The 25,495-nt window shown below is 45.4% G+C and overlaps 1 long non-coding RNA gene across 2 annotated transcripts in view; it reads right to left on the bottom strand.

Annotated features, from left to right (window-relative positions):
* Positions 1-25,495, bottom strand: part of LOC138647396 (uncharacterized) — a 144,792-nt gene that overhangs the window by 70,326 nt on the left and 48,971 nt on the right. The window lies entirely within an intron of this gene.

Below are 25,495 nucleotides of genomic sequence, written 5' to 3'. Positions count from 1 at the left end.
TCTACTGAACCGCCTCACAACCAGGTCTACCCTCTCCTAGTGTATCCTCACCCATCCCCTGCAGAGTGTGAGCCCTCGTGGGCAGGGTCCTCCCTCCTTCTGTACCTGTGTGCCTTGTATTGCTAATGTTTATTGTACTTGTCTACGTATGCCCCTTTTTTCACATGTAAAGCGCAATGGAATAAATGGCGCTATAAATATTAATAATAATAATGCTTAGAATATCCTAGAGACCAGACAATATGCATCACAGCTGACAACACGCGACAACCATGAATCACAAGTTCCAACAATGACGTCGGGTGCTTCTGTCACTTTAATTTTATTATGGAAATTCCTCTGCAAAATTCCATCAATTACAGTTGCCGGTAGGAAGCGACGATGACGATGCTCATATCTTTCCTATCACGCATCATCCTGATGCCTGTACCATTGTTGTTTTCCTTTTGAGCAAAACCCACCATATGATGTCCGCATGATGACATTGTGACATAAAGCGGGTGAGTCCAATGGTCCATGTGAGCTGCGGTGCACGCGGACAACACGCCCATAGCAAACAGGAATTGTATGACGGTCTCATGATCTTTCTCCGAGACTTGAAAAGGTTTTCCACCCAAAAATCTGATTACTAAAGACCATACAAATGATGGCTCTGCCAAGACTTCTTGCCCTCAGGTTAGAGTCAAGTCTTTCTTGAACAATCCTAAGAATACTACTACTAGTTGCTTGGAATCTCCTGCCTCATAACCAATTAGTTTTTGGATCTCTGACTGTTCCAAGTGTAATTATTAATCAGATTTTTTAATCAATACCTTTTGGTGGATTATTTCTTGAACCTAAGGTCCATATCCCAGCCCAACTTTCTTTTCATACGGTAAGCTTTACCTTATGACCCACACGCTACCTTGGCACTCCTTCTTGGACTGTTTTGATTTGCTTCCCAGAAACTATTCAATTATTAATCATAGGGAATTAAAAAGTTGTAAACTCCTTGTGACTTTGCAATTATATTCTCCAACATGCCAATAATTATATCACAAGAATATTTATCATAAAACTGCACGTAGTCAGGTTTAACAAGCTTCTGAAATAGCAAAAGTTTCATAATATATTTGTCCAAGATACAGGACATATGATACCGAAAGACATGTTTCAGCCTCATGTGGTCTCATCAGTGCAAGGCAAGATACATGTGCTCAGTTATTGCATGACTTTGCATGGGGCTGCTCAAGGTCCAATGGCAGCATAAACACAAGTAGACTAATCATTTGGATCAAAGGACCCATGAGAGGTAGATATCCTCACTCCATTACGATCAAGGTGAGGCGCATCCCAGGTGGAAGAGACCAGCCCACCTACACATGACAGCCCCATTAATAAAGGGGAGGATTGCCAAAACAGATGGGAGCATAGACGCTTCTTTCTGATTTTTAAAGACTATATAAGGGTGTAGGGGGGTAGAAAATTGTGTGGGGGCGTAAACAGTTGCACACCATGAGTTTGGAAGCCGACACCTCAGTGGGCTGACCCTTCTTGTAGCACCAAGGGGAAAATCCACTGTTTTTGGGTTCTTCCCAGGTTGGCGCGAGATGTTTGATAGGTCGAGGTTTCATGGTTGGTATGCCAAGCTATTGCCAGGCTCGGGAACTTTAATGTTTCCAGACCACTTTCAGTCCAAGCTTTCAGATGAAAAGTTCATAAGGTTTTTCTGAAACCTGAAGTTAAAAGAAGTTGTTCATGGTTGCTTCAGTCCAAAAACAGCACCGTCGTGGTCCGCACCTTTTACATCAACGGAGGGGAGCTATAATTCCGGATACAAGCCAAGGACAGGGGTGGCGCCGTTTGCAGAAGATAGCAGCTAGGTTTCTTTGTTTTTCTAAATGTGGACAATCCCTGTATTTAGGATCTGACACCTCATCACTACTAAGTGTAAAATGTTACATCCAGAGAGACAGATCACTAGGCCTACCCCACCACATCTGTGTAACCGAAGACATGGGGGTGAATAGGTGTGAATATGGTCATAAAAAAAGGAGGTTGTTTAGACCTTTGAGTTGACCAAAAAAAAAGATAGTTTGTGCCATTACTGTGTTTTTAGCACCTGTGACTGTGCATCCCCTGCTGATTGAGGGTCTACAAAGAGCTTGCACTCTGGGAAGTGGTGTCTCTTTTCCCAGACATTGTAAAGAATATCTAACTGGTCCACGGACCTTCTGAATCCACCGATATCATCAGGATTGACAGACTAACGTGTACGGGGGTCTCTCGTCTCTCCCCCGACAGACAATATCAGGGAGAATAAGGGTCAGGCATATTGAATTTTACTCTCATCTCAGAGAGTACAATGTGATCGGACATGCCCACTTGACATCTTCCCCGATAATCATTTGGCCAGTGCTGCCATACACATATTTGTGCCGGACGACCCTGTAGATATTTGCTGACTGTAGTCCAATGTGTTTGGGACCCCTATAGCTTCAAAACTATTTGCGCCCAAATGTTCATCCATATAAGAAAAAAGTGGTTTAAAATTTGATTGGCTGACTTTTTGCAACCGATATTGGAGACCTGTACCTAAATCTTTACATCATTTCCACCTTCCACAAACCAATGCCTTTAATTATAAATCACACCAAGGATGAAAACACTTAAAAAATAAATAAATAATAAAATAAATCAATATTACTTGGGTAATGCCACCATATCCTGTCATAAAATGTAATCGCTCAATCATGTGATCAAGATATTCCTGGCGGTTGTTTGGCGATTTAACAACTGGTTTTCCAAATATAAATGCAGAAGTAAAACCTCGTAATACGCGAGAATAAAAGTGTCAGCGCCATTCTACTAAACGCATAAAAGGTGAGAACAAAACCTGGGAAAAATGTCAGGTGGCAGCTGCTAAAGGTGCTAACAGAAGTAGGATCTTGTAGGACTTGTGATCAACTTTCTACACCTATTTCATGTGCATGGGGGCATCGGACTTGCCCCAACATCAGACGTTGGAGGTAAAAATAGAGGGCATGATGGATTTCAGTGTCATGCCAGAGATAAGCGACTGTCCCACTACCTCTATTGCCAGTGGTGGAACTTGAAGGTTGGGGGCCCAAATCTAAAATCTCCTAACAGTTCCCCTATCACAGGTCTTTAATATCATCGGCCTTTTCTTATGGGCCTTAACGGGAACCTGTCACTTGAATTTGGCGGGACCGGTTTTCGGTAATATGGGCGGAGTTTTCGGGTGTTTGATTCACCCTTTCCTTACCCGCTGACTGCATGCTGGCCGCAATATTGGATTGAAGTTCATTCTATGGCCTCCGTAGTACACGCCTGCGCAAGGCAATCTTGCCATTGTTAAATGGAATCTGTCAGCAGGTTCTTGCTATTTAAGAGCAGAGAGCCTAATTCCAGGGATGCATGACTTTTTAGTATTTGTGCTGTAGTTTCAGTACAATCATTGTTTCATTAGCAGGAGATTATCACTGCCTGACCAGGTCTTATGTGCTGACCAGTGCAGCTAATTTGTGTAACCCCACCTATGATTGGCAGATTGATGACAATTCTGAGTCTATACTGGAAGCTGCCAATCAGTGGTGTGAGCGGGGTTATGTAGTAGTGGTGTGAGCGTGGTTATGTAGGAGTGGTGTGAGCGGGGTCATGTAGGAGTGGTGTGAGCGGGGTCATGTAGGAGTGGTGTGAGCGGGGTCATGTAGGAGTGGTGTGAGCGGGGTCATGTAGGAGTGGTGTGAGCGGGGTCATGTAGGAGTGGTGTGAGCGGGGTCATGTAGGAGTGGTGTGAGCGGGGTCATGTAGGAGTGGTGTGAGCGGGGTTATGTAGGAGTGGTGTGAGCGGGGTTATGTAGGAGTGGTGTGAGCGGGGTTATGTAGGAGTGGTGTGAGCGGGGTTATGTAGGAGTGGTGTGAGCGGGGTTGTGTAGGAGTGGTGTGAGCGGGGTTGTGTAGGAGTGGTGTGAGCGGGGTTGTGTAGGAGTGGTGTGAGCGGGGTTATGTAGGAGTGGTGTGAGCGGGGTTATGTAGGAGTGGTGTGAGCGGGGTTATGTAGGAGTGGTGTGAGCGGGGTTGTGTAGGAGTGGTGTGAGCGGGGTTGTGTAGGAGTGGTGTGAGCGGGGTTGTGTAGGAGTGGTGTGAGCGGGGTTGTGTAGGAGTGGTGTGAGCGGGGTTATGTAGTAGTGGTGTGAGCGTGGTTATGTAGGAGTGGTGTGAGCGGGGTCATGTAGGAGTGGTGTGAGCGGGGTCATGTAGGAGTGGTGTGAGCGGGGTCATGTAGGAGTGGTGTGAGCGGGGTCATGTAGGAGTGGTGTGAGCGGGGTCATGTAGGAGTGGTGTGAGCGGGGTCGTGTAGGAGTGGTGTGAGCGGGGTTGTGTAGGAGTCGTGTGAGCGGGGTTGTGTAGGAGTGGTGTGAGCGGGGTTGTGTAGGAGTGGTGTGAGCGGGGTTGTGTAGGAGTGGTGTGAGCGGGGTTGTGTAGGAGTAGTGTGAGCGGGGTTGTGTAGGAGTGGTGTGAGCGGGGTCGTGTAGGAGTGGTGTGAGCGGGGTTATGTAGGAGTGGTGGAGCTGATGATCTGCTCCCTGACACTCTGATGGGTTAAATGTATTTTTATTTTATATTCATGCATGTTGTCAAGGGTAACACCAATGGGGCTGCAGTCTAGCCTAGGCAGGGTTAGCTGTAATGGCCGGCCCAGTTTGGGGAGGGTGAATGGAGAATTAGTTCAGGAAGTGAAAGTTCAGTGGATGACAGTAGTGTGAAGTGGCAGCGGCAGTCTCACGCAATAGGCTGCTAGGGACAACGTGGGCCTAATTGGGGCAGTGGATTGCCAAAAATAACCTTCCGTGTGACTCAGTATGCCGGCCTGGGAACCTCAATATGGACGTCAGGGCCCTTGGACACACTCAGCCTGTAAAGCCACATGGACTCAAACTCTAGGAGGTGGGAGGTGATGGAATCTGGGTGGACTGCTAGTGGTGGAGAAGAGTTCCGAGTGCTAGAGAAGATTGCAAGAGGGACACGCATACCGAGAACCAGGGCTGAAGTCGTGTCCAGTACCGTTGGGCCTTATCCTATGTGCCCGTTGCCAAGTAAAAGTTTGATTGTTTTTTCTAATCCTGTGTCCCAAGGATTGATTGACCCAAGGTTCCAGAAGAAGAAGAAAACCTGTAGTCAATGGAGGCCCATGGGCCAGAAGTAAGTGTGATGAACCCGACACACTGAAGCAAACCGGCAATGGGACACATTGCCTGTAGAGTACCAGAGCGAGTTGGGGCAGCAGCTCGCCCACGACTACCTCACTTGGGCTCTTTACATTTACACACAACTCAGCAACTGAGCACTGCTACATATACAACAGAAAAAATAGCAATCAGATTAGTAAGTGACACATCGCTGGAATCAGGCTCTCTGCCGCTACATCATGCCGCTTTCAGATTACATTGCAAGATAAACTATTATAACAATAGTGCCATTAATTGCCAAGACAATAATACTGTACACAGCTCACATGACAGTACCATAAAGTGCAGAGTTAATATGCAGTGTCCAGACAATATGTACCCACTTAAATCCACAATACCTAAATAATACCGCCATGCGATGGAAAATTGTACTGGGCGGTTTTGCTTTGCTCCTGGGGAAACGCTCCGCTCTGCGGTTCCCTTGTTGTGGTAGACGGTAATATAAACATGACATCAGCCGCTCTATCGGACGAGCTCGTAAATATTTATATTGTAATAAACTACAAACGATTATAGTAGCACACCTTGTAATAAACCATAGGACACCATCACGCCCTACACATGTCCTATACCGTGCCGCAGACATAACACTAACACAGCCCGACGTGTGAGTCACTACAAGGCGGCCCAAAATATCCCAGGCGGGTCCTACACACGGGATGGCCGTCGCCGAACGACTTCTCCATCAGCAGCTAGACAATAGGAGCAGGTTATTTCTCCAAAAATCAGTGGTCTATACAAAGTACACGGGCCTTCAGAGCTGAAATCAGAGCGGAGGAGCCCAGACTGTTATTATTGACAGATCAGAAAGAACATTTAGGTGAAATAACCCTTTAAGAGTCATGACATGGACGTGGGCGGATGGCTCGCCACATGGGGGAAAATCGAGAGAGATCACTATCCCACCTCTATGGCCAGCCTCGGGATACATCCACATGGAACACATTAGCTGGAAAGTTTCCAAAGCGCCAGAATCTCAATTAAATTGTGCAGATTTTTCTGCGGTTTCCGCTGCGGATTTACTGCCATCTTCACCAGTTGCAATCTGCAGTGAATCTGGATTCAGGCTCCAGATGTGGAATCATTTTACCAGGGGCGGACATATAAATGGAGCAACCTGTGCGGTCATCTAGGGTCCCAAGAGGTAAGGGGGCCCATTTCTAACTCCAAAGCAGGTGCAGTTTTTGCATTTTTAGGAGCTCTTGGGCTGCAAAGGGCCATATATTGTTCTCGCACAGGGGCCCTTTTCGGTTTCCGCCAGTGCTTTTTATGCTTAGTGTGTTCTCCGCAGGGTGTGAATGAGATTTCATAAAATCTTACCCACCGTGACGATACTGTAAGATCCGGAAATCCACTGCAAATCTGGCCTGTGTGAACAGACCCAGAACATTTCCGCGATGGAAATCTCACAGCTTGGAGTTTTCTGTCTCCAGACTCCGTGCACAGATGATGGGTGTACTGAATTGGCTATATTACTTTTTTTTTTTGTCTTTCCTCATCCCATATCGTCTCCACAACACAGAAGCGTCATCCTAATCCTCTAACTGCTGACAACAATCTCCTTAAAGCATTAAATCCAGATGCCGCCAAACGTCCCTTTAGGTTAAGATCTGTACACCCCTGTGAGATCCCAAATCTCGGTGAAATGTGGACACAGCTGACAAGGATTTACATATGCGCTGACAACCTCCATCATGTCGACGCCATTTATCCAGGAGGTAGATGCTGACACGGGGATGACCCTTCCCATGGAATTAGGAGTCAGGAGCGGTGAGCAGAGGTGCGACACAGTCCTGATGGACGGACCCTCATGCTGCGACGTCTATCAGTGATTGACAGCGGCAACATGTCGTCCGCCCCCCGAGCAAAGCAAATGTTACACATAATCCTCATTTCTAGAGAAATTGCTCAAAGGCGCATAAAAACTCTGCAGGAAAGCAAAAAAAAATGGTGGTGAAAACGGCACAATACTATATTATGATGAATGAATGCTGCGGCACACGATGGCCGCTGGAGGTGGCGCATACATCGTGCGCACCAAAAACCGCGGCAAAGCGCAACTAAATGTAGTCGCATTGAGGCCTCATTCACATTGACGATTTTTGGGTATGAGCGCTGGCAGCGTTTACACAGATACAACTAGTACCCATGATATTCTATGGGTCCATTCGCTTATCCAATTTTTTCCTCGCACAGAGAGGTCAGCGGCAAATATTAGAGACACGACCAATTATGATCCGAGCGTCAGATTAAAATCAGTAGTGGAAGTCAACGGGTCCATGAGAAAAAAAAATCTGAAAAATCGGATCACACTTGAAAGACATCAGACATCATGCACTGTCAGAAGGGAGATGGTGGAGAAATATATATTTTTTTATTCTCCAAGTACAAAATAAATCAGAGGACACTTATCAGAACAGTCGGTCCGAATTTCTTGCACGAGAAAAAAAAAAAAAAAAAAAAAAAAACGACATGTGAATGAGGCCCGAGACCCACACAAAAAAAACAAGTCAGCTGCAAAAAGTTGGAACCAGTTTTTGATTTTTTTGTGACTTGCTAGTTTCAGCTTTAATCGCCCCGCCATTGTTAATACCTCTGCTGGCTGTGAATGGGAACATGACTATTCACCTCGATATTGAGCTCCCATCCTGATGTGTCCATATGACCCACATGATGGCGAGTTACATAGTGTAGTAACGTCCTGCCGATTACTCAGAAAACTGGGGCCTAAACTCGGAGATTTTGCAAACTTGAAAGAGCCACAAATCAGTACACCCCAGCCTTCCAGGGTCTCGTGCACACGGTATATTAACGCATGTTAAGGAGGCCATGGAGGTGCACGAACCTCCAATACTTTATATCTCTAATTTACACATAGGGATTTTTTTCCAATATTATGTGCAAACAAAAATCACAGTGGCAGGTTCCATTGCACCCCATGTGTTCTCCCCTAGACACATTACGTCCTGTTGGTGAAGGTGAGGACTCTGCGGTCAGGTCGGCCTCTAATACGCAGCTTCTTCCTTGTGTTTGCACCCAGGAAAGTCGGAACTTTAACCTTCACATAAAATACAGGTATTTGTGAACTGCAGGTAATCGCATTCCTAGTGGAGCATTCCTCGAAGCTGACATGAAAGAACGCAGGTCAATTACCAGGGGCCAAAGTACAGACATTGCTGAGGGGCTCCAGTGCCTTTAAGGAGGACCTGTCACTTACTATAAATATGGAACAGCTTTTACATTTTTACCTGGTCTAAATGACATTCTTCTCCCGAATCCGGCGACGTTTTTCCTTTGTTTCTGCTCCTCCCTGTTCTTGAGATACAGCCTCTTCTTAATTTTTATGTAAGTAAGTAAACTAAGTAGCCAAAAGGGCGTGGCCCCCCAAATAACCCAAGTTGTCAGACCCATGAAAAAACATCCTTGAATTCATTCAGGGTATGTGCACACATAAGTGGGATGTCTGCGGATTTTTCCGCACCTGTTTTTGTAAATCCGCAGGTAAAACGCACTGCGGATTACCTGCGGAATTACCGTGGATTCCACCTGCGGTTTTACACCTGCGAATTCCTATTATGGAGCAGGTGCAAACCGCTGCGGAATCCGAACAAAGAATTGACATGCTGCGGAATAAACAACGCAGCGTTTCCACGCGTTTTTTTCCACGGCATGTGCACTGCGGATTTTGTTTTCCATAAGTTTACATGGTACTGTACACTCATGGAAAACAGCTGCAGATCCGCAGCAAAATCCGCAGCAAAATCCGCAGCGTGTTCACTTACCCTCAGACCCCTGAAGTCAGACAACAAACTTCACTTGCACCTCCCAAAGCAGCCTATTAAATACATGAAATCCAGTGCCATGCCAAACCCCTAAATTATCAGACCCCAGACCCCCAAGTTCTTTGGATGTGATGTCAGACCCCTAAATTAATTAGACTTGATGTCAGATCCTAAATAGACATCAACCTGTATGCACAAGAATTTTGGAGTAATTTCCGAAAAAATAAATACATCTTTCATGACTTCAAAATATTTAAATAGCCACTTTCTGCTCATTGTTTTCCAAAGGGGCGTGGCCTTGCCAATAAGAGGTGTGTCCTAGAGTGACAGCATGTGCCCCCCAAAAAAATGTGCCGCAAATTTCTGGCACAAAGTAAGACAACTGATAAGTAGAGTAAAAGTAGAACCAAACAGGAGACAGTCCACCTGCAGGAGCCTCCATGATACATTCTGCGCCTTTTCGGACTGTCTCGTCTACTTTTGCGCTGTCTAAGAATGAGACCGTATTGATAAATCTGCGCCATTGTTTGTATACTGCCCCTGTGCACTGACACAACCATGAATAAAATGCTAGGAATGGGGAGATGCATCTGTCCTGCGTCTGTAAGGTACAAATGTTCCTCGGGGCGATGCGGAGGTCTGTGCCGGGAAGCTGCGGGTCAGGGTTCAGCATTACTAATGTCTGGAGAATGAAGGTAGAGAGAGAGCAGAAAAGGTGGATCCAACTGTCAGTAAAAAGCACGAGGGGGTGGCGGTAAAAGATTCTTAATCCATGATACTTAGGCTGCAGAATAGTCAGCACCTATCATCTTTACTGGCCTTACACAAGGAGCCAGAGCTGCCAGAACACCATGTCACCTTTCTGGAGCGAGGGGACAATGAATTGGCCAAGACTGACAATCATGGCATCACATTTCTGATCCAGAGTTCCCATATTTTGCATATCTGTAGCCACCTCTAGGGGGAGCTGTGGAGCATTCGGAAGACAGCGCTCTTATTACGAAGCTATTGATATGACTACAGAAGATACACAAAGCTACCAACACTAATAGAGGTTTTCTGGCCTCCATAGAAATTAATGGAAGCCATGCAAGGAAGAGGCTGCTCTTACCGGAAATTATGGTACTTTTACCTTGGGTACTAATCCTAAATTGTATCTACAGAAGGTGCAGGGATGTAACTATGGGATTACCATATCACAAGACATCAGTAATGTCTAGAAAAGATTTTATGGCGCAACAATAAGAGATTAATTAATAAAAAACAGGGAGTAAGATGGGAGCGCCTGTTAACGGTCAGCTTTGACATAGCCTGTTATGTAGATCCTGCTTGATCAGCTGTGTATAGAAGGCATGAGCGGTAGTGATGAGCGAACGCGCTGGGATAAGGTGTTATCTGAGCATGCTCATGTGGCAATAGTGCCTTCAGCGTGCTCGAAGAACATGTTTGAGTCTCCATGTCTGCATGTCTTGAGACTATTCGACACTGGACATATACACTGTGTGCAGGATTATTCGGCAAGTTGTATTTTGATCACATGATGCTTTTTATACATATTGTCCTACTCCAAGCTGTTTAGACTTGAGAACCAACTACCAATTAAGTAAATCAGGTGATGTGCATCTCTGTAATGAGGAGGGGTGTTGTCTAATGACACCAGAACCCTATATAAGGTGTGCTTAATTATTAGGCAACTTCCTTTCCTTTGGCAAAATGGGTCAGAAGAGAGATGTGACGGGCTCTGAAAAGTCCAAAATTGTGACATGTCTTGCAGAGGGTTGCAGAAGTCTTGAAATTGCCAAACTTTTGAAGCGTGATCACCGAACAATCAAGCGTTTCATGGCAAATAGCCAACAGGGTCGCAAGAAGAGTGTTGGGCAAAAAAGGTGCAAAATAACTGCCCATGAATTGAGGAAAATCAAGCGTGAAGCTGCCAAGATGCCATTTGCCACCAGTTTTGCCATATTTCAGAACTGCAACGTTACTGGAGTAACAAAAAGCACAAGGTGTGCGATACTCAGGGACATGGCCAAGGGAAGGAAGGCTGAAAAACGACCACCTCTGAACAAGAAACATAAGATAAAACGTCAAGACTGGGCCAAGAAATATCTTAAGACTGACTTTTCAAAGGTTTTGTGGACTGATGAAATGAGAGTGACTCTTGATGGGCCAGATGGACGGGCCAGAGGCTGGATCAGTAAAGGGCAGAGAGCTCCACTCCGACTCAGACGCCAGCAAGGTGGAGGTGGGGACTGGTATGGGCTGGGATCATCAAAGATGAACTTGTGGGACCTTTTTGGGTTGAGGATGGAGTAAAGCACAACTCCCAGACCTACTGCCAGTTTCTGGAAGACTTCATCAAGCAGTGGTACAGGAAGAAGTCGGTATCGTTCAAGAAAAACATGATTTTCATGCAGGACAATGCTCCATCACATGCCTCCAACTACTCCACAGCGTGGCTGGCCAGTAAAGGTCTCAGAAGAAAAAATAATGACATGGCCGCTTGTTCACCTCATCTGAACCCATAGAGAACCTGTGGTCCCTCATAAAATGTGAGATCTACAGGGAGAGAAAACAGTCCACCTCTCGGAGCAGTGTCTGGAGGCTGTGGTGGCCGCTGCACGCAATGTTGACCGTAAACAGATCAAGGAACTGACAGAATCTATGGATGGAAGCTGCTGAGTGTCATCATAAAGAAAGGGGGCTATATTGGTCACTCATTTTTGGGGGTTTTGTTTTTGCATGTCAGAAATGTTTATTTCTAAATTTTGTGCAGTTATATTGGTTTACCTGGTGAGAATAAACAAGTGAGATGGGAATACATTTGGTTTTTATTACGTTGTCTAATAATTCTGCACAGTAATAGTTACCTGCACAAACAGATATCCTCCTAAGATAGCCAAATCTAAAAAAAAAAAAAAAAACACTCCAACTTCCAAAAATATTAAGCTTTGATATTTACGAGTCTTTTGGGTTGATTGAGAACATAGTTGTTGATCAATAATAAAAATAATCCTCTAAAATACAACTTGCCTAATAATTCTGCACACAGTGTAGAAGTACTGTACATTTCCTGTGTAGTAAGTTACAGCATGTAAATAATGTCGCCATAAGGTTACATACATGGGTAATTTTAACAGATTCCTCGCCATGTACAAAAAGTTTGGACACACCTTCTCATTTAAAGATTTTTCTGTATTTTCATGACTATGAAAATTGTACATTCACACTGAAGGCATCAAAACTATGGATTAACACATGTGGAATTATATACGTAACAAAGTGTGAAACGACTTAAATTATGTCTTATATTCTAGGTTCTTCAAAGTAGCCACCTTTTGCTTTGATGACTGCTTTGCACACTCTTGGCATTCTATTGATGAGCTTCAAGAGGTAGTCACAGGGAATTATTATTATTATTTATATAGCACCATTGATTCCATGGTGCTGTACATGAGAAGGGGTTACATACAAGTTACAGATATCACATACAGTAAACAAACTAACAATGACGGACTGATACAGAGGGGCGAGGACCCTGCCCTTGCGGGCTTACATTCTACAGGATTATGGGGAAGGAGACAGTAATGGTCTTCACTTCACAGGTGTGCCCTGTCGGGTTTAGTAAGTGGGATTTCTTGCCTTATAAATGGGGTTGGGACCATCAGTTGTGTTGTGCAGAAGTCTGGTGGATACACAGCTGATAGTCCTACTGAATGGACTGTTAGAATTTGTATTATGGCAAGAAAATAGCAGCTAAGTAAAGAAAAACGAGTGGCCATCATTACTTTATGATATGAAGGTCAGCCAGTCCGAAAAATTGGGAAAACTTTGAAAGTGTCCCCAAGTGCAGTTGCAAAAACCATCAAGCGCTACAAAGAAACTGGCTCACATGAGGACCGCCCCAGGAAAGGAAGACCAAGAGTCACCTCTGCTTCTGAGGGTAAGTTTATCCAAGACACCAGCCTAGGAAATCGCAGATTAACAGCAGCTCAGATTAGAGACCAGGTCAATGCCACACAGCGTTCTTGCAGCAGACACATCTCTACAACAACTGTTAAGAGGAGACTTTGTGCAGCAGACCTTTATGGTAAAATAGCTGCTAGGAAACCACTGCTAAGGACAGGCAACAAGCAGAAGAGACTTGTTTGGGCTAAAGAACACAAGGAATGGACATTAGACCAGTGGAAATCTGTGCTTTGGTCTGATGAGTCCAAATTTGAGATCTTTGGTTCCAACCACCGTGTCTTTGTGCAACGCAGAAAAGGTGAACGGATGGACTGTACATGCCTGGTTCCCACCGTGAAGCATGGAGGAGGAGGTGTGGTGGTGTGCGGGTGCTTTGCTGGTGACACTGTTGGGGATTTATTCAAAATTGAAGGCATACTGAAAAAGCATGGCTACCACAGCATTTTGCAGCGGCATTCTATTCCATCCGGTTTGCGTTTAGTTGGACCATCATTTATTTTTCAACAGGACAATGACCCCAAACACACCTCCAGGCTGTGTAAGGGCTATTTGATCAAGAAGGAGAGTGATGGGGTGCTACACCAGATGACCTGGCCTCCACAGTCACCAGACCCGAACCCAAACAAGATGGTTTGGGGTGAGCTGGACCGCAGAGTGAGGGCAATAGGGCAACAAGTGCCAAGCATCTCTGGGAACTCCTTCAAGATTGTTGGAAGACCATTCCCGGTGACTACCTCTTGAAGCTCATCAAGAGAATGCCAAGAGTATGCAAAGCAGTCATCAAAAGCAAAAGGTGGCTACTTTGAAGAACCTAGAATATAAGACATAATTTCAGTTGTTTCACACTTTTTTGTTAAGTATATAATTCCACATGTGTTAATTCATAGTTTTAATGCCTTCAGTGTGAATGTACAATTTTCATAGTCATGAAAATACAGAGAAGTCTTTAAATGAGAAGGTGTGTCCAAACTTTTGGTCTGTAATGTATATTAATTAATGCCATTAGCGAGTGTGATAAATGGAAATTTCCACACCTTTTTGTGAGCGTTACCATAACAGAGTTAAGAACATTGATTTTCTACAAGGAGTTAGAGCCAATAAGCGTAAAAATGAAGCATGGGCGACATAACACTAAAAGGGATTTACACTCAAAATGTAAAAATTGACAAAACGGACATCAGTCGCTGCAGCCAGAGTTCTTATTTTAGCAGATTTTAATTTACTTACACAAAGAATTTTTTTTGATGATTTGCTGACTTTTTGAAAAAGTGATGGAAAGTGCAGCCATATTGGTTGTCACCTTTAAATGGACTTCCAAGCAATTTAGTAAAATTGCTGCCAAAATGGCAATATCTGGTCAGCAACTGATGGACTAAGTGAAAGGTTTTCTCAGGTTTAGGATTTACTAAAATTAACAATTTATACATTTTGAGTTCCGAAAAGATGGAGATTGATAGGTTGGATGTGTTTTTTTTATCCAACTGGTTGTTAGCTGAAACTTTGTGTATACAGCATGACCACCATTCAGAATTCTACTAGCCGCCATTGGAAACAGTCAGCAAGGCAGGAACATAACTGATCTCCAATAATGCAGTTTTTTTTCTACATCAGATTACCATACAGTGCTCGGTGTAGAGAGAACAGTTCCAGACAGTGAACAAGCTGGGATTACTAAGAGGCATGTCACCCAACCATCCATTGGACAGTCCCTCGTTTGCAGGGCTGTCAATTCAAGGAAGACAAAGATGTTGACTACTGCCAATTAAGATCAGGACACATTTGAGATGGACGTGGATGAACTGGAAGTTGTGAAGGACCTCAACCTACAAGGATCGATGAGAACTCAAGATGCCGAGACAACAGAGGTCAAAAGACAAAGGTTATGGGCAAATCATCCATGAAATCACTGGTTAAACTCGAGAAACATTTCACTGGTGACAAAGACACGGCTCCTACATAGTCTGGTCTTTTCTGAAGCAACATATGTATGCGAAACCTGGATGATAAAACAAGACCGAAGAAGAATCAACACCTTCGAAATGTGGTGCTGGGCAAGGATGTCATCAATACCATGGATGGCAACAAGAACAAACAAATCAACTTTGGAACAAATTAAGCCAGACATGTCATTCAAAGCGAGGATCACCAAGAAGATCACCAATCACTGGAGAAGGACATCATGATCGGAATAGAAGGAACAAGGTGAAGAGGAAGATAAGTGACCTGATGGCTTGATACAATCAAGATAATGGTGAAGACCCTGGTGGACCTATCTAGGCGGCACAACACTGATCTACCTACAGAGTGTTCATCCATCAAGTCGCCGTGGCTCGAGATTGAACTAATCTAACTCTTTTAGATGCAGACACAGATAACTACAATGGTGGAGAAGGGAGCAACCAGCTCCTGCTTCCACCATTCACCAGTGAAGTCTTCGGTTTGGCGCATGAAGCACAATTATGTCACTAGATAGCCCAAGAACACACCGGACAGAGCAGGGATCTGCTCCACTCACTATTTATTTGCCACTAGGGTGGAGTGGTTGGGTACAAAGCTCCGGAGCTTACAAGCGCGCGCTCCTTCCCTAGGATGTCCAGCCACCAATGAGAAGGCAGGTAGCTTTGGAAGCAAGTTATAAACTATACAATTAAACATTTTGAATAAGAAATAAACTTAAAAAAAAGTCGCTTGTTTTTATAGGTCGAGTGTGTAAGATGACAACCCTTTTAAAGCTCTGAAACCTGCAGCATTGAGAATGCAGCTCCAGAGTATTCGGATAATTTCACACCTGTAGTCCACATAGTTTACTATCTTCTATCCGGATCTTTACTTGGTCATGCATCCGGTTTCTTTCAGTCGCAATTACTGAATAATAACACTGACAACTTTGACACAAATTTCTCAGGCGGGTGATGCGAGTGCAATAACAGACCTGCCAGGGATCTTTTTTCCTCCTGTATTCGGAATATGTGGGTCATTTTCACTCCACCCCGGCTACAAAGAGCTGATGCCTGAATAGGTGAAACACAAAATTCACTATAAAACTGGATTAGTTTAACCCTTTCCATTTTCTCCTAAAAATTCTATTAACACAATGACTTAAAGTGATAACATGGCCACCAGTCATGCAAGTTATTCAACTTTCCAGGAGTCCTCAAGGTAAATATCGGTTTAGCTGCATGGTCATAGATTGTATCTAGGACCAGCTTGGTCAACCAGAGAGCAAGACAATCCATCCTTCAGCCCAGGGCATGCTTGTCAATGTCTACCAAGGCCTTTCAAGGAGGTGGCATTTTGCCAACAAACCTCGCATTCTTTTTACACCTCTATCATGGGATATCATTGTCACTCACAGGAAACCTTCTGGTAACCCTGTTTTTCTAAAGATTTCAGAAACTGAGTCGGTTGTCCATTTTCACGGAGTCTCTCAGACGTTCCAGGTGAATTGCCAAACAAGGCCTAGGAAAGGACACTATAATGAGCTACATTGGTGCAGCAGAAGACAACCCCATTGAAGGTGACACTCAAGCTCATCATGGGCTCATCAGTTCCCACGGAGGTCTTCTTCGTGAGGGATGAGCCACAAATACCTTATTATATGTCCTTGAGGATACATCTTGGATACACGGATGTTGGACGCCAAAAATAAACGCTGTCAGGCTCAGATTGACACTAGTTGTATGACTTTCCTAAAGCCAGACCAAGGTGGTCCTTAAGAAAAAAAAAAAAAACTCTCACCAACCACTGGTGTTTCCAGCAGATCTTCTGGCCTCCTCTTAAGTGATGGCCACTTTGGTAACTTCAGAAGAAAGACCATATTTCTGGCTCAGACAGAATAAGACCACTGGAGATAATCAATGGCAACCTGACACCCCCATCAGGAGCCCAGAAGGGGACATCAACAGCGATACAGAAGATCAGAGGGGGTCCAGTGTGTTATATTTTAGGACCAACATGGGCCCATTTTTTTTTTCAATTATTAAATTATAGTGGACAACTCCTTTAATGGGTGGCTTTAACATTCATGAGCCTGAGAGCCCTGTGTGACAACCCATAAGGTAGCCAAAATGGTGGTCCAGAAAGAAATGAAAACCAAATATTTACCAGAAGGACTTTACCATATGTGACAATTTTTCGGTGCATCTTCATTTTTTTTTTCGCATGCCCACATAGCCACCCCCTCCTACTTTTTTGCCCCTTAAGTATGGTCGCTGTTGATGAAGCATCCTAGGACCAGAAACCTTCAGTGTGGGCTGATTACCAGAAGCTACTGAGGTGCTACAATTTTTAGGTTGCTGCAGTTTAACAGTTATCATGATTTGAACCGGATGTGTGAACAGACCTTTACTAGTGATTTATCGTACCTGCTCTTTAAGGCCGGCATCACTGCTTGACCTCCTCCCGCTTAGCCAATGCTGAGCTACGAAATTTAAGGAACAGGTGTTGGCCCCCACCTGTCCGTAGATTTTCAACTGTGACCATAGCATGTGTTCCCATGAGTATAGGAGAGGGTGATGCTGGACCTGTGTTGACAGTGGCTAAGAATAGCTTGGTAGGATCCCATTACAGCTGGAGCCACAGGCCCCTCTACCGTACGTCGACCCTCCGTCCAGTTCTCGGCAATGCTACAGGCAACCGGTGACCTGAGCTATGGAAACATGGCCTTTAAAATTGGTCTGGACATAAAGGGCAGTAACCCCTGTGCACTGAGGAAAGTTAATTCCTTCATAATTGTCATCATCTGCTCGTCGTAATGCACTGAAACGGTTTTTCGTTGAAGTTGATTGCTGAAAAAGTTTCCATTTATTGCATAGCAAGGGTCTTAAGATACCTTAACCGCTTCCTTACCCCCCATTGCCCTCAGAGGGGATAATTACAAAACTTAAGTAAAAAAAATAACTACACATATGGTTAAAAAAATAAATAAAAGACAAACTCCGAAATTAAGAGCAGGAATTGTGACTAATGCCCCCCTGTCGCGGGCACTTAAAGGGGTGCTCCATAACTAGGGGTAAAATATCTAAATTTAGTGCTTGGAGTTGTGTTAAACAAAAAAGCAGCGCCACGCAGGTCTTCAGGTTGTTTGTGGTATTGCAATTCAGGTCTATTTTAATAAAGCGAAGGTGCAATACAAGAACCAGTGAACAAATGTGGTGGCATTTCTCGAACTTTGTGTTTTAGATTATAGTAAGAATTTATGTTAGGGCCTTTTATTTTGCCTCTTTTTAAAAAAAATAAATAAATAAAATAGAAAAATAAAAATGAAGGAAATCTGCATCCCACTCATATTAAGGACTGATAACCAAGTGGTGAAATCCGTCTGGCCATGAAGTGGTTAAAACCTGAACAGCTTACATATATATTTATGACTTCTTGCACACGCTTTTACTAATATTTATTAAGTCTTTTGCTTTAGTGTCCCTTTAATAGGTTCCAGAAGACGAGCATGTGCCTCCCACACCCGCGACAAGACTCATCCACACAGGAAATCTGCAATCCACTGATGCATCCATCTAACACATGGATAGAATGGAATTATTCATATTTCTTGGAAGTCGTGCTTCACAGACATAAAGCAGAGGAGAGGAAATCCCGGCCTCTAAGTACTTGTCTGCAGGCACTCATAAAAACAAGCAAGTCAAATAACGACACAAAAGGAGGGAGAAGCTGCAGGAAGCCTCATACAGAGGAGATAACATACAAACACAATGTATTACTGTGGAAGGAACACAACAATAAAATATATCAATACAACTGAGTCATCAAAATAGGAAAATGTGAAGGAGTAATACTACAGATCACACACAGAAATGCAAGCACTCCTGTTTTCTGCTGTAAAAAAAACAACAACGGCCAAATCAGGGTGTACAGGGGATCCCACTATTGTCGAGGCACAACAACAAATTCTAGGTGTATTGTCCAATAGTTATGCCAGTCCCAAATGCAGGCACCTGCATCATCACTGTCCCCATTGGGGCTCACAACCTGGATTACCCATCAGTTTATCTTTGGAATGTGGGAAGAAACCTAAGAACCAGGACAAGACCCACACAAACATGGGTTGGTGGGATTGGAATCTAGGACCGCAGTGTTACAAGGCTGCAGTGCTAACCACTGAGCCAGCGTGCTGCCCATAACGCAAAGCGGGAGCCCCTCCGCCGCAAAACGCAGAGCGGGAGCTCCTCCACCGAATAACGCAGAGCGGGAGCCCCACCAGCGAATAACGCAGAGCGGGAGCCCCACCGCCACATAACGCAGAGCGGGAGCCCCACCGCCACATAACGCAGAGCGGGAGCCCCACCGCCGCATAACGCAGAGCGGGAGCCCCACCGCCACATAACGCAGAGCGGGAGCCCCACCGCTACATAATGCAGAGCGGGAGCCCCCTCCACCGCAAAACGCAGAGCGGGAGCTCCTCCACTGAATAACGCAGAGCGGGAGCCCCACCAGCGAATAACGCAGAGCGGGAGCCCCACCGCCACATAACGCAGAGCGGGAGCCCCACCGCCGCATAACGCAGAGCGGGAGCCCCTCCACCGCATAACGCAGAGCGGGAGCCCCTCCACCGCATAACGCAGAGCGGGAGCCCCTCCACCGCATAACGCAGAGCGGGAGCCCCTCCACCGCATAACGCAGAGCGGGAGCCCCTCCACCGCATAACGCAGAGCGGGAGCCCCTCCACCGCATAACGCAGAGCGGGAGCCCCTCCACCGCATAACGCAGAGCGGGAGCCCCTCCACCGCATAACGCAGAGCGGGAGCCCCTCCACCGCATAACGCAGAGCGGGAGCCCCTCCACCGCATAACGCAGAGCGGGAGCCCCTCCACCGCATAACGCAGAGCGGGAGCCCCTCCACCGCATAACGCAGAGCGGGAGCCCCTCCACCGCATAACGCAGAGCGGGAGCCCCTCCACCGCGTAACGCAGAGTGGGAGCCCCACCAGCGAATAACGCAGAGCGGAAGCCCCACCAGCGAATAACGCAGAGCGGGAGCCCCACTGCTGAATAACGCAGAGCGGGAGTTCCTCCACCGCATAACGCAGAGTGGGAGCCCCACCAGCGAATAACGCAGAGTGGGAGCCCTACTGCCGCATAACGCAGAGCGGGAGCACCACTGCCACATAATGCAGAGCGGGAGCCCCACCGCCACATAATGCAGAGCGGGAGCCCCACCGCCACATAATGCAGAGCGGGAGCCCCACCACCATATAACGTAGAGCGGGAGCCCCAGCGCCACATAACGTAGAGCAGGAGCCCCACCGCCACATAACGCAGAGCGGGAGCCCCACCAGCGAATAACGCAGAGCGGGAGCACCACCTCCACATAATGTAGAGCGGGAGCCCCACCACCGCACAACGTAGAGCGGGAGCACCACCACCACATAATGCAGAGCGGGAGCCCCACTGTCGCATAACGCAGAGCGGGAGCCCCACTGTTGTATAATATCTAATTTTTGCAACAATCACAATTGTTTGCAAGTTTTCACCTACAATAGCTTATGGGCCACAATGTTAACACAATTTCCGGTCACTGCCTTTAGCAGCATTGTATTACAGCTGCTCCTTTCCCAGCCCCCACTCTCCTCTGCATGCCACACTAGTCATGTGATTCATGAACCAGAAGGATTAGGATGAGCAGGGTTGATGCCTCCCAGTTAAAAGGAGTTGCAGCCCATGGATTACTGTATAGGAGGACGAGGACCCAAAAAGTGAATTAAAATGGCAGAATAAATATTTCTCCATTTGTCAATAACGCTGCTATCGATGCAGTTTTCCCCCAAAGTAGACTGTGGATCTCATCTGAAGTTTTACCTAAATTTTAAGTGGGAAAAAAAGGGAGAATGAGAGCAAAATAGAGAGTCCAGTATGTGGTCCTGTTACCTCCCTCCTACCTCCTGCAGGATTGTGAGGTTACGGCAGGCCATTTTGGGTTCACTTCAATGGAATTCCACACATTCCTTGCTCAAATTACAGCCATTCTTATGCGGCCTCTTCTGTCCCCATTAGCACAGTTGATATTCCTCAGATTTCACATGGATTCTCGGCCTCTTTGCACTTACACAACACACGCAGCGTATTCCAAATTCGCAGCATATTTGCGCGTAAACGAGCGCAAGACAACTAAGTCACATGCGAGGGTCCGAATGTACTTCGTTATTTCTTCGAAAGTTTAATTATCTTTTAAGAAACCGCCGTAAAGCAAAAAGTAGAGGTCACAGGAGCGCGGCGTAAATAATACAGATGGTGTTTAGTCTGAAAATGACGACTTTACCGAGAAATTGGCGGTAACAGAACATGAGGGACATCTGGTTCTGACTGTGAAAAACACTACGGAGAATCTCCTACTAATTTAAAGTGTATATCCTGGCCCTGAGACGCGAGATTTGTTTTTTATATATCTGTTTCTTGGAAAGCTTAGTGAAAAGCAACATGGCCGCCATTAGAGCAAATGGTTTGTCACATCATTTTCCTAAAGACTTCAACGGCCTGGAGGTACCACAGTAGGGATGTAAAGAAATATTTCTAGCATAACTAGACAGGGTTGTTATTCAGTGTTCTGGGAAAGCTGAGTGACAACCAGTATGGACGCCATTAAAGAAAAAGGGGTTGTCACATCTAGTTTCCTAGCCTGGATATGAGTCGGTAGGGGGGTGACAAGACTTTCCCTTTAATAGGAAATGCTGCCATTCAAAAGTCTGGGAAATGTTAGCCAACAATTCATATGGGAACAGTAATGGAGACCAGATCGGTTGTCAGGTTGCCCATAGCAACCACATTACAGCTTTTCCTAAGGAAAAGTGGCACGGCCTAGTCCTACTTCTAATTTATGCAAGAGTTTGTAAGGGTCCCTGCATTAGGGCAAATGGTGAGACACCCCCTTTTAATGACCCACAAGGACTTATTTTGAACCGATAGTAAAACCAGCCAGAGCTCAGTTTCTTTTAATTTTCGGGAAAAATTAAATTGGTGCTGTGATTGGTTGTTACGCCATCATTAAGGCCCTGGAAACAGATGAACATGGTTACTCGCTTATTGACAGATTTTCTTGTCCACTAAAGAATCAGACAAAAAAAAAATTGGGAATGACTGATCTCCATCACCCCCTCCCCCACCAAAAAAATGGAGCAGGTGCCTGGAAATGCCACAAGGATGCAGTGATAAGACAGGAGCTGCCCTCCGAGCCCGGGCCGCTCTGGAAATAATGGCCAGGCTCCGGCTAATGCAGCACTGGAGACTGTGCCTTTTGTCCAAATGGGAAGATGAAAGGGAGAAAACGCGATCATAGGGACAGGGGACAAAAAACACCACAAAATCTGAACAGATCTGCCAAATGTAATGGGGTCTGTGTGGTTATAGGATGCGGGTTTCTACACATGAAAGTCCCCGGCCTCTATCATTTAATATCTGACATGACCCTTATGGCATTTTTTTAAAAAAAGGGAAACAGTCACCATTTCCCCTCTAGGCCATAAACACAGCGACTAACCAAGCAATGCAAGTAATTCTCTTCATCCTATAGGAGAAATCAGACTCAGAATACTTGAACATGTCCTGGAGGAAATTTATACCAATAATTTTATTTCTATAGCGCCAGCATATTCCACAGCACTTTAACTTCTAAAGAGGACTTGTACAGACTATAAAAGGCATTACAGAATAACAATAGTCACAAATCAGATACAAGAGGAACGAGGGTCCTGCTGCTCGCAAGCTAAAATCTATGAGGATATGGGGGAAACACGAAAGGTGGATGGAACAATTGCTTGAATTGTACGGTCCAGCCATCAATATATTAAATAGAGTGTTAATGTAATGCTGCCTGAACAGGTCACCAACCAGTATGTGTAAAAATACAGACACAGAGGGCTATTAAATGCATAAAGGGTGTGAACAGGTGATACGAGGGTCCTGGTTTTAAAGAAAATGTTATATGGGCAAAACAGGGATAGTCTGAAGAAATGTGCTTTTAGGGCATGCTTAAAACTGTGGGTATTGGGGATTAATGGAATTGTCTTGGGTAGCGCATTCCAAAGAATTGGCGCAGCACGCGAGAAGTCTTGGAGACAGGAGTGGGAGGTTCGGATTATTGAGGATGAAACTCTTAGGTCATGAGCAGAACGGAGGGAACGGGTAGGGTGGTAGACAGACAATCGAGGAGATGTAGGGTGGTGCTGAACCGTGGAGCACTTTGTGGGTTGAGAGTGATGAGTTTATATTAGATAATTGCGATTTCGCCCTGATGAAGAGATTTGGAAACCTTGAAACGCGTTGACAAACTGCATTCATGCTTCACCTCCGTGTGTGATCGCATTTTTGGAACCTTGGGCAGAGCGGACTTTGAACCAATCTATTTCTTATTCCTTGCATCATATATCCTTGGTGGTTCTGTTGCAGCCTTTTACATGCTTCTATAGGTGTTGTGACTGTTACAACCCTATCAGTGAGCGTACCTATATCTCATAACACCTGGCTATCAGATATTACCCTATTTGTGCTTTTTGTCTCTCCAGTTTTATCGTTTATTTTTTATATTGAACTCTGGAGTGGATGAATAACCAGTGCAACAACTGGCACAGTGTTGAATGCTGCAGAGAGATCCAGGAAAATCAGCACGGAGCAGTGACCATTAGATTTAGCTGTTAATAGATCATTAGAGACTTTAGTAAGGACAGTTTCTGTAGAGTTTAAGGGTACCGTCACACAGTGGCATTTTGATTGCTACGACGGCACGATTTGTGACGTTCCAGCGATATATCCGTGACGTTCCAGCGATCTCGCTGTGTCTGACACACTCCTGCGATCAGGGACCCCGCTGAGAATCGTACGTCGTAGCAGATCGTTTGAAACTTTCTTTCGTCGTCTAGTGTCCCGCTGTGGCGGCATGATCGCATGGTGTAACAAAGGTGTGCACGATATTGTATACGATGTGCGCATAGTAACCAACGGCTTCTACATCGCACATACGTCATGAAATTATCGCTCCAGCGTCGTACATTGCAAAGTGTGACAGCAGTCTACGACGCTGGAGCGATATTGTTACTATGCTGGAGCGTCACGGATCGTGCCGTCGTAGCGATCAAAATGCCACTGTGTGACGGTACCCTAAAGTGTGCAAACCTGATTGTAGAGGGTCAAGAAGAGAGTTATCTGAGAGATAGCGGATAAAATGGGAGTGGATCAAGAGTTCCAGGAGTTTAGAGATGAAGGGAAGATTAGAGACAGGTCTGTAGTTAGCAGCACAGTTTTGGTCAAGGGATGGTTTTTTAAGTAAGGCTACGTTCACACTAGCGTTCGGCTAGTGTGCGTCGTGCTAGCGTCGGGCGACGCAGCGGCGACGCACGCGTCATGCGCCCCTATGTTTAACATGGGGGACGCATGCGTTTTTGCTTGTTGCGTTTTCCGACACGTGCGTCTTTTTTGACGCTAGCGTCGGACCAAGAAAACGCAACAAGTTGCATTTTTCTTGCGTCCGATTTTCGTCAAAAAACGACGCACGCGTCGCAAAACGCAGCGTTTTTGCGTGCGTTTGCACGCGTTTTTCGGTGCGTTGCGTCGCCGACTCAGCGGCGCACAACGCTAGTGTGAATGTAGCCTAATGGATGTATGCTGGCGTGTTTAAATGAGGAGGAAAAGATACCAGAAGTGAGAGAGAGAAGTTGAATATTTTTGTTAGGCGAGTTGTGACAGCCGGGGAAATGGACTGGAGGAGATGTGAAGGAATAGGGTCACTGGTGCAAGTAGTAGGGTGTGAAGATGAAAAGAGCCTGATCACTTCTTCTGTGACTGGTTCAAATACAGAAAGTGAGTTAGATGCAGTGGGGAGGGAGGACAGTGCATGGTATGAAGGGATTGGGAGAAAATTTTCCTGTCAGATATGGTCAATTTTTTCTTTGAAATAATTGGTCAGATTGTCAGCGCTGATCAATAGTTGAGGCCTGCACTCTTGGATTGAGGCGGGCATGAAAAGTGTCAGAGAAGTTTAGGATTCTTAGATAGTGAGGTATTGAGGCTGCTGAAATAGTTTTGTTTGGAAAGGTGAAGGGCAGACTTGTATGTTTTAAGCATAAACTTATAGTGGATGAAATCTTGGGCCGGACTGGATTTTATCCACAAATGTTTGGAGCACCGCTGTAGGAAAAATGTTTGCAGCGTGTACCAGGGTTGTTGTAGTCTGTGCCGAGTTGTTCTATGTGTAGGAGGTGCAGCTTCATCCCGGGCACTTTGCATTATTCCATTATAATATTTCAGTGCAGAGTCAGGAGATGAGAGGGAGGAGGTTGGGGTCAATGATGACTGTAAATTCATCATAAGTTTCTGGGTGTTAATGGCATGTATAATTCTATAAGTGGGGGTGTCCTGAGCGGGGTGACCATTCTTGGCAGAGAATGAAAGATGGTTGTGGGTCAGAGATCGGGAGAAGGGAGTTAGTAAAATCATGCACTGAGCAGAACCGGGAGAAGACCAGGTCCAGCGTATTTCCGTCTTCATGTGT

The sequence above is a fragment of the Ranitomeya imitator genome, chromosome 8 (assembly GCF_032444005.1).
Source record: "Ranitomeya imitator isolate aRanImi1 chromosome 8, aRanImi1.pri, whole genome shotgun sequence".
Taxonomy (NCBI): Eukaryota; Metazoa; Chordata; class Amphibia; order Anura; family Dendrobatidae; genus Ranitomeya; species Ranitomeya imitator.
The sequence above is the reverse complement of the archived record's forward strand: the minus strand, read 5'-3'. Positions and strand labels throughout refer to the sequence as shown.